Raw genomic sequence first — 10,000 nt, forward strand, 5'->3', positions numbered from 1 at the left:
CACGCAGTCACGCAAAGTTTAAATTTCCTCGTTGCTCGTGTTGCTGTCATGTTGTTGTCTGTCTTTACTAGAAACGGTTTGTAGTAAAGCCAGAGTGGCACGGGAACTTGCTAGTCAATTCTATTCGGACGTCACGGGATCGAATCCAATATCACTATAAAAAACAGAACAACATTGAAAACAATTTTGCGAAAACAAGCAAATGATAACGTTGTGTGACGACTATCGTGGAACTGTGGCTATGTTCTGTTTCGTTTTAATTGTATTGCGGAGGTTTTTACGAAGTAAACATTAAAATGTGCTTTTAAAATGTGGAGCTCAGCGGATCTTCAGTGTCTTAAGGAGTTAGTGTATATTCCCCACAAAAATTCCAATTTCAGTCTGAAATTCTCTTAATTTCGAAAAACAAAGATGTCTCTTTCGTAGATTCCGTATAAATGAAAGAAAGATGCCAAACATTCGAATATAACATTACAGGAGAATAACGTCAAAAATTGAAACAAAAAAAAATTGGAAAAAAAAGACACCCCGACCCCGACCCCGACCCCGGCCACGACCCCGGCCTTGGCCCCGACCCCGGCCCCGGCCCCGCGTTTTGGCTACTACCGTAAATAATTGCTTGGGACTGAGGCCAGATACCTCTAAATACAATTTGCAAATTAAGTTTTGTTTTTTGACAAGCAAACATTTCATTTGGCTGTGTAAATTCAAAGAATGGAAGCCGACTTTTTAAGAATACTTACGACATCTAAAATATATTTATAAAATAGAGAAGGCCGATACAACAACACGAAAGAAATGGGAACCGCTATTGCTTTAAAAAAAATAATAATGTAAAAAATTAAAAAAACAACTGTACAGTTAATTCCTATCTAGATCTTGTAGAGTATAAATTGTCGCTCCTATCAAAACCAATAGCTCCTCTTTTTTTACTATTATGTAAACATATTCCATGTGCGTGGGTGTGTTTGTGGGTGTGTGAGGTGAGGTGAGGGTGCTCGTGCGTTACATGTAAACATGTAAACATGTCCGGCAGTTGTTGTTTATGTCGTTTTTTGTTTAATAGCAATTAAAAATAATAATAATAAAATAACAAATAAAAAGAGCAGTTTTTTGAACTCGGTTTTTTGGTTGACCACCGTTATTTTCTTCGAAGTTATATTTCCTAATCTCGTTCTATATTGCTTTGCGCACCCAAACTCGGTTCCAAACATTTTAACTCGAGGCTCAGGGTGCGAAATCTGTAGTCTATGGCAAATATGGCAGCCACGCGAAGAAAGTCCATACGCAAACAAACACATCACAACACTCTGGTTTTTCACGTTGTTGTTTTTCTTGAACTGTTGACATGCCGTTTAACTAAGAGTCCTTTTTTGGTTGACATCCGTTATTTTCTTTGGAGTTTTACTTTATAATATCTTCATTTAAGAAACTTGAAGTACAGATTCGTAGCTAAAACTATCAGAAAAAAAATCGCAACCCTGTGCTGTTTGCATGAACTAATGTCAATGCCAACAAGTTTTTTCTTGTGTAGTTTTCTATGTTTTGCACTCCTTTGTAAAGGACTTGACGGAGAACAAAGATAAATCTTTGAAATAATAAGATATGAAGGCAGAGACTGAGATGTTACGGTAATTTTCACATTTTTTTTTTCCTTCTGTTTTAAGCATTTTAATACATTGAACATTATTGGCCTGTTTGTACGAATTTTTCAAACATCATTGTTTAATTTGTTTCGATCATTTCTCTGTGCTTGCTATAAATAGAACTGTTTGTTTTTGGTTTGTTTTTTTTTTGCACCTCGCGCACAGTTTTTCCCTATTGATCATAGCCGTTACAATTTTCTCAAATTTGATTGGCGCCTTAATTACCTATTTTTTTACTAATTATTGTGTAGGCTTGAAATTGGACAGTGAAATCGGACAGTTGGCTGTAATCGGATACCTGAAATCGGACAGTTACATCAGCCAATCATATTAAGTGCACTGAGATTAATCCACCAATCACAGAATTATCACAATAACCATAGCAACGACCACCTACCCTATCAAAACTGGGGATTTTCCAAAATGGACTAATTTGTAATATTGGACAGTGAAAAAGGAATGCATTAATTTTGTTTTCTCGTAAATTGTAATGGTTTATTTATTTACTTATTTTTTCCTAGTACAGCTCAAACGCACGAAATTACCCTCAATAGATCGAGTTCTTTTCTACATTTACGCGCGTAAGGTCCCTAATTGATTATGCCTTTTAGGAATTTTATAACGCCTTGCCGCGGTATCTCATCAACAAGCTCGTTCGCAATGAGAAAAAGGCGATCTCAATCATAATGCGCTGCACGACATACAATAACGCATGCGAGTTTCTTGGTGTAACACCAATGATGGATCATATTGATTTGTCATGTGATAAGCTTTTTCACAGCATCGCATCAGTAAAGATCATAGGCTGGACAGCTTACTTCAGCTAATATATAGGTACTCAAGGTACAATTTAAAGAATCTTAGTCTTACAATATGCCACATGTCCGCACCAATAGGCCAAAGAACTCTTTTATACTTGCAATGGCGCGCCAAGATCGAATTTTGTAGGTAAAATTTTATTAGTGGAACTTGTAACAATCATTGTCAGTTATTTTTCAAATTATATAGTCATAGTTAAAAGAAATGTAATGAAGGTTTCATTATAATGGTTATTGTTTACTAGATCTCTTTTAGAAAAGTTAGCAACTATATTATATTTTGATTATTAATGTAATTCTTGTAAATTTTAGTATGTAAACAATTGCGTAATTCAGCCTATGGGGCTGCATTGTGATTTTAATAAACACCTACCTTACCTTACCTTACCTTACCTTACCTCTCTCTACTTTTACAGATTTAGTTGGTGATATAACAAATAGCCACAATGGTGGCAAAATAACGCCAAAATTTTTGTAGTTGTCTTTTTTCCGGATTTTGGTGTCTTAGCAAATTAGTATTAGTGTTGCGTGTTTCGAATAGGGCTGTGAATTGATCAGGTAAACTGTTATGATAGACCTGGTACATTATAGAAGCGATCCTACGCTTGTAAATATAGACTAGTGGTTTCCATTTTACAAGGTCAAGAACGTCATTGTCAGGAGTTTCGGTAGGGAGTTTGTGGACTAGTTTGGCTGCTTTCAGGTGCAAATGTTCCAAAGTATAAAATGTAGATGATGAGCAAGATCCCCAAATAGCGATGCAGTAAGTGATGTTTGGTACAATCCCTTTGAAATATATTTCTTCCAAGACACTTGAGGGAAGGGCTTTAGTGCTTTAACGGGGTTTCCAGTTCAGTTTATAGTCGATTTAAACCGCTAAGCAAGTGGATTTAGTGGTGAAGTGAATGTAAGACTTTCCGAACATAAGAGGTCGTAATGGACCAACAAAAGTTATTCCAGTGTGAAAAGTCAGATGATTATTACAGCACCATACTCTGAAGTCGTTTAAAATGTGGTTTAACGCATCAATAGTTTCTTTGACCTCTTTCCCAATGTAATAGATAGTAGTGTCATCAGCAAACATATGGATACGTCCGATTTCGGACGAATTTGGTAAGTCGTTGACATATATTGCAAAGTGTCTGGGTCCCAGTAGAGAACCTTGGGGAATACCGGTGGCAATTTGTCGTAGCTTTGATCTTGCGCCGTTGATATTGACATATTGGGATCTTTCATGAAGGTAGCTTGCAAGCCACTCGTGGAATACACCAGAGACTCCTGACAATTTGGATTTAAGGATGATATGATCGACATTGTCAAATGCCTTCTTAAAGTCAACAAAAAGAACACCAACTTTATAGCCATCATCAATTGCCTTTTTCCATGTTTCAGTTAAGTAAAAAAGTAGTGATTCAGTGACCTTTCTTATAAATACTATTTTCGGGCAGTGTCAATTATGTATGTAAACCACTCAAACGCGAAATAAAGTTGTTGTTGTTGTTGTTGTTGCTGTTGTTGTTGGATAGAGTCCTGGGACCAGTTTGTGATACTTGCTAGAGTCTCATTCATGTCCACAGATCTTGAGTCTAACTCCTTATCATTAAAGTGGCTGTACAGTGAGGTGTCTTCTGCATACTGGACGCATTCCATTGATGGTGGAGTGACCTCCTGTAAATCTGACTCACGTATGTTAAATATCATCGGCTCCAGAATGGACCCCTGTGGAACGCCATGCAGAGATGACTGGTACGAGGACTTCCTATCGCCGATCTGCACGAACTGGGAGCGGTCAGATAGATAGCTCATCAGGAACCACTTGAGAAAGGGTTTTGAGAAACCGAGCTTGTAGAACTTCACGATAATAATAATAATAATAGTAATAATAATAATAATAATAATAATAATAATAATAATAATAATAATAATAATAATAATAATAATAATAATAATAAGGGCTTTATTTATACAGGGTAGCACGTAATAAGGCTAATAAACTTGTGGCCTTGATTTACTCAACTAATTACAAGTTAAAAATAGAACATCACTTAAAATTAAAATATATGAATAAAAACATGTGATTCAAATAATCGAAAAATGATCATATAAAACTCAATTACTAAATACGAAAATGATGTAAAACAGGCTACAGAATCCACCTTCCTAGTAGATAAGGGTACATTATTCCAGAGTCTTGAAGCGAATACTGCAAATGTGCGTCCACATTCGGTTTCTCTTTTATATTTAGGGCAAATAGCTTTAAAATTAGCGTACCGTGTATTCTCTGAATGACGTTTGTGATTAATTGGTCGCGCTAAAGGATATGGTGTCAAAGGCCTTCGAGAAATCGGCTAACACCATAAGCGTGATTTCTTTCCTTTTCATGGCGTAGCGATTATCGTCTCTAACTCCCATTAAGGCTGTAGTGGTGGAATACCCTTTGCGGAAAGCAGAGATGCGACCTTGAAGAAGATGGGCGTTGTCCGCATAATTCGTCATTTGAATAGCCACAAGCTTCTCGAAGACCTTGGAAAGAACAGGAAGAGCTGAGATGGGCCGAAGTTGGTCGCTAGAGACTGGGTTGTCGATCTTTGGAACTGGAGACAACCGAGCAATCTTCCATTGCTTTGAAAAATAAGCTTTTGCAATGCATCATAAATACTTTTGTCCTTTGGCCATTTCAATTTCAGCAGGAAAAGAAAACAAACAGCGGTTACAAACATTTTCATTTTATACTTGACGTTTCGTATGTTGAAACATACATCATCAGAAGTGACGGTTAAACCTGTTACACAAAATTTTAAAAAAAGTAGATCGAGGCACTGGTGACTAGTTAAAAAGTGTGATAACAAAATCGTAACTTCCGGTAGTTGATACTTCCGGAAGAAATTAATAAAGAAAAAAGCTTTTCACTACCAATGTTTTCATTAAGAGGGGGTTCTTAAGTCACTGATTAATAGCGTTTCTTTAATTTTACACTGCAAGTCGGACTTTCCAGTTGCTAGGATTTCAAAATGGTCCCATTTGATGTTATGACCGGTAGAAATTGTATGGTCTGCAACAGCAGAGGCGTGGCCAACTTGTGTAAGAGCTTTGAAATGCAATTGCAATGCAATTGTTGATGATAGATGTCAGGGGGACTGCCAAGCACTCAGCAACCATCTTGATGAAGCGGGTAGGTATCTGATCCGCGCCCGTAGAACAATCCGATCGTAGATTCTTGATGACCTGAAGAACGTTCTCACTGATGACAGGTGACAGCTGAAAACGCATATCCCAGAGGGGTCATCAGGCAGGTTATCTATCAGGCACGTGAGATCCTCTATTGGGGTCGCCCGAGTCTTTAGTGTTCTCTGAGCAGTCGCCGCGAAGAAATCGTTAAGTTCGTCCGCATCAAACTGCAGTGGCCTTGCACTTGGCTCTAGCACTCCATGGATGACTTTCCAAACCTCGCGCGACTTACTTGAATAGAGAGCTTTTTCAATAAAAGCCTTCTGAGAAGTTCTTATTGCCGTCTTCAATTTATTTCTGACCGAACGAAACTCGTGCCAAGCAGCATCAGTGCTGGTCTGGTGAGTGGTAAATCTAGCAGCATCCCGTTTCTTCTGGAGTTCTTCTATCATTGGGTCCTTCATTCATGGAGCGGGTGGTCGCGTGTCTCTCGAGACACTCGGTAATTAGTGTATTCAGTGTCTCTAGTTGTTCGTCTGGATCATCTGAGTAGGATATAATAGACAGAAGAAGAGTAGAAAATTCCTCTTTAAACACGTCCTGTTGAAGTTCGTAATTTCCCGGATAAACTTATAACGAGGCTGGAACCGAGGGAGCCGTACATTGATGCACGCGTAGATGGCATCGTGGTCAAAATACAAAATACAAAATAGAATTATACCAGTATTGGTCACCATTTGCGTATGGTTGATGATCAACTGATCAATTAGGGTTTTAGACGTCCTTGTAACGCATGTGGGCCGTTTCACAATCTTTGTAAGCTCGAACATATTCAGTATACCCAAATACCTCTTTGTTAGATCGTCAGAAGGACGAAGCATATCGATGTTGATGTCTCCTGTAAGCATTAACATGCCATCCCATCACACAGTCAGGTATCCAAGTAAGTTCTCTAAACTATTCAGCCAACCGGAAGGACTGAGCATGTGCTCGGAATTATAGATCACACCGTCCTACAAGAGCCCTACTATACTTTTTGCGGCCAGGCACCTCTATCGATAGGTGTTTAAGTTCTGGGTGGGCATTTTCAATGTCACGACGGCGCTTATAATTGATATTTTCCTTAATATAAACACCGACACCACCTCCTCTTATACATACTCTGTTCCGGAATTCCCTAACAAAGCCAGGGATAGAAATATAGTCCAATAACTGCGGTTGGTCTCTAAGCCAGGTTTTGCTCTGTGCTACGATGTCCAGTGGATATGGATTGGCAGTGAGTAAAAGCCCATTAAATGTCAAGACCATGGACGGAATAACCCCAGATTTACAAAATGTATACACACATCAAAATACTCTAGAGCAGTTTTCAAATGACTGCAGAAAGTAATTACGTGATTGCGATTGCTACGCTTAGTGATTGGTTGAAAAATCTCACGCCAGTTCATCAACCAATAAAAAGGAAAACCAAAACCAATCGCGACTTGTACGCGCGATTTTTCCCGCGCTTTAAGCAAGTTTCATGGAATTGCTAGGAATTTGAATTAGTTCACTGCGCTGTTTGCACCCGCTGTGATTGGTCGAATTAATTTCTTTGCTATTAGTTTTAGAGCGGTTTTCAATTGTGTGTCACAAGTAATTAGCCAATTGCTTTGTTTTGCATTACTTAACTCAGTGATTGGTTCAAAGTTCTCACGCCACTTTTTCAACCAATCGGAAGTCAAACCAAAAGCAATCGTGGCTCTCACGTGCACATATGCCCGCGCTTTGTGTCGGCAACATGTAATTACTTCGAGTTTTGATTGGTTTACTGGATTTTCTCTGTCCTTTTTGATTGGCTAAAGTAATTACTTTGGTTTTGGTTTTACGCCACTCGATTGAAACTCGCTCTACGAAACTCAATTGAAAACCGCCCTAGCTAGTTAAAACAATGCCAATACATTGAATGCTTTTAATTGGTAGAGTAATTACTCGTCATTTTGTACAGCCAATGAGAAAACCAAGCAAAACTAAAACCAAAGTAATAGCGTGATTACTTTCAACAGTCATTTGAAAACTGCTCTAACACGAAAACAAACGCACCAAATTTCTCAAAATCCTGACTCGTCCGGAAAATCTTTTATATTTTACTGATTAGTATGAGGCTTCTCTTGACCACGAAATAATAACTTTGGATTTCGAGCATGCGAAGAGATACAGAGGAAATATTTTCCACAAATCTGTCGAATGTCACCGAATGTCACATCCCTCATTCCAGGTGTGTCAGTTTCGAGTTTATTTGTTGACAAATTGAGCAAAAATGTTGGCAGTGCAACAGGTACAAAGCGAAAACCTTACCTCAGACTGTTTATCACTCCACATCCTGCTAGAGACATTTCTTTACGATCACTTGCCTTTGTACTAAATGCCAAGATTATTGGGCGGTGCAAACAAACATATCGACTTGTCGATCGCTTTCCTTTCGGGCAAAATAAAGTGTATCAACGAAGGCCCCTTGGCCGAATGTACGTTGTCATATTAATCCCTATCTATAGGTGATGAATGAGGTAAACACTCGAAGAAATTTGTCAATGACTCGCCTTCGGCTCGTGATTTACGATTCTTCTCGTGTTCTTCCAACATCCCGCGTGGTTTATCAGCCTATAAACTACAGAAACTTGTGGTCTATTGCTTAATTGTCTGCTAAACATTACCGCTGACCGCAACAACACACTGTTGGAGGCGATTAAAATGGCAGGAGATAATTTCAAATAAATTTATTTGAGAACATTGACGACATCTATTGGCCTTGCAGTTACCTGTTATCAAGTTTGCTCGATGACCACGCGCCAATGAAACGTAGAACAACAAATCGTGAGCACGTACCATTTATGACACGTAAGCTACTCGAGGTAATTACGAAACGCAAAAAATTAAAGCGCTATTACAACAAGCCTAAGTGCCGGCTACATTGGGACAGATACAAGCGTAAGGCTGTATCAAACTATTTTCGCACCACCCCCGCAAATGCCAAAGGCAACCCCAATAAATTTGGCAAATGGTCAAGCATGTCAACCTGAGGTCGAACTTATACTTAAGTCACTTGATTAAAAATTAAAATAATAATAACAAAAAGCAACTGGCTATGATAAGATACCACCAAGAACATTGCTGCATGATGCTGATGCTCTTGCTTATCCGCTATCTGTTCTTGTCAACAAGAACATTGACTCCGTCTCTGTGCCGGCTGCTTGGAAGCCGGCCGAAATCTGCCCTTCTTCAAAAAAGACGCTCCCCATGATAAGTCTAACTACCGGCCAGTGTCGATTCTAGTTACTCTGGGTTTTGAGACGTGTCTACTTGCACACCAACTCTCTGATTATTTTAGTTCGGTCTTGTCACCGTTCCTGTCTGCGTATACATGTAGACTGGGTTACAGCTGTGAGGCGGTACTTCTACGTTTGATTGAGAATTGGAGGAATGCACTTGACAATAAGTGTGTTGTTGGCGAGGATTCTATGGATCTAAAGTAAAGCACTAAATAAGCAATAAACCGTTGCTTCCGTTTAAATGAAGGATATATACCAAAGGAGCATTAAAAGAAAAGCAAACTTGATCCGTTTTTCAAATAACGAGTGCTTGATTCGAAAGGGTTGTGGTGGCCTGTGCCTATCTTTTAGCAAAAGAAAATAATCTGACCTTTTTCCATGGAACGGCTATGTATCTTATCTGCCGCAACTTTCATCATCATCATCATCATCATCATCATCATAACCAACGGGTGGATTATATTTAGTAAAACTATGAAACCATGTTCCCTTTGAAACTCCCTACTTGTGTTTTTTTTCTACATGTCATGTAAATTTGCTAAGCAAACAAAATTTGTTGAGATAAGTAATCTATAACAGTTGTGTTTAGTAAGCCGCCGCGTCAATCTTGCAGCCTCTTACTTCTCTTGCTTAAGGGCCTACTGACCTATTTTTTGGGGTGCGTTCCTAAGGATGTAATTTACTTTTGTAAACCAATGACCCTAAATATGACGTCATCATGCCACGCCCATGGTCACGTGACCAATAATTTGGGTATTTAATGACTGGTTTGATACTTTGTATTTGTTTTTGCATCCAGCCAAGCATGGTTTTCTTTTTATTTTGAAAAATGTCCTTTTTAAAGAGATCAACGATACTGAAATACCCATAACTTTAAAGAAAAAAAGATGATTTGAAAAAATGCTTAGCTATATTCTGTATTTGGGCGTGAAACGTGCCATATTAGAAAACAATAATAATTAAATTTTAAGACCGCCGCAAATTTAGCTTTTTCTCAAACCGGAAGTCAGTTCGTTTACGCATGCGCAGTTGTTCTGAGAACGAGAGCGAGGAAGAAGCC

This window comes from Montipora capricornis, chromosome 5 (genome assembly GCF_036669925.1).
Source record: "Montipora capricornis isolate CH-2021 chromosome 5, ASM3666992v2, whole genome shotgun sequence".
Taxonomy (NCBI): Eukaryota; Metazoa; Cnidaria; class Anthozoa; order Scleractinia; family Acroporidae; genus Montipora; species Montipora capricornis.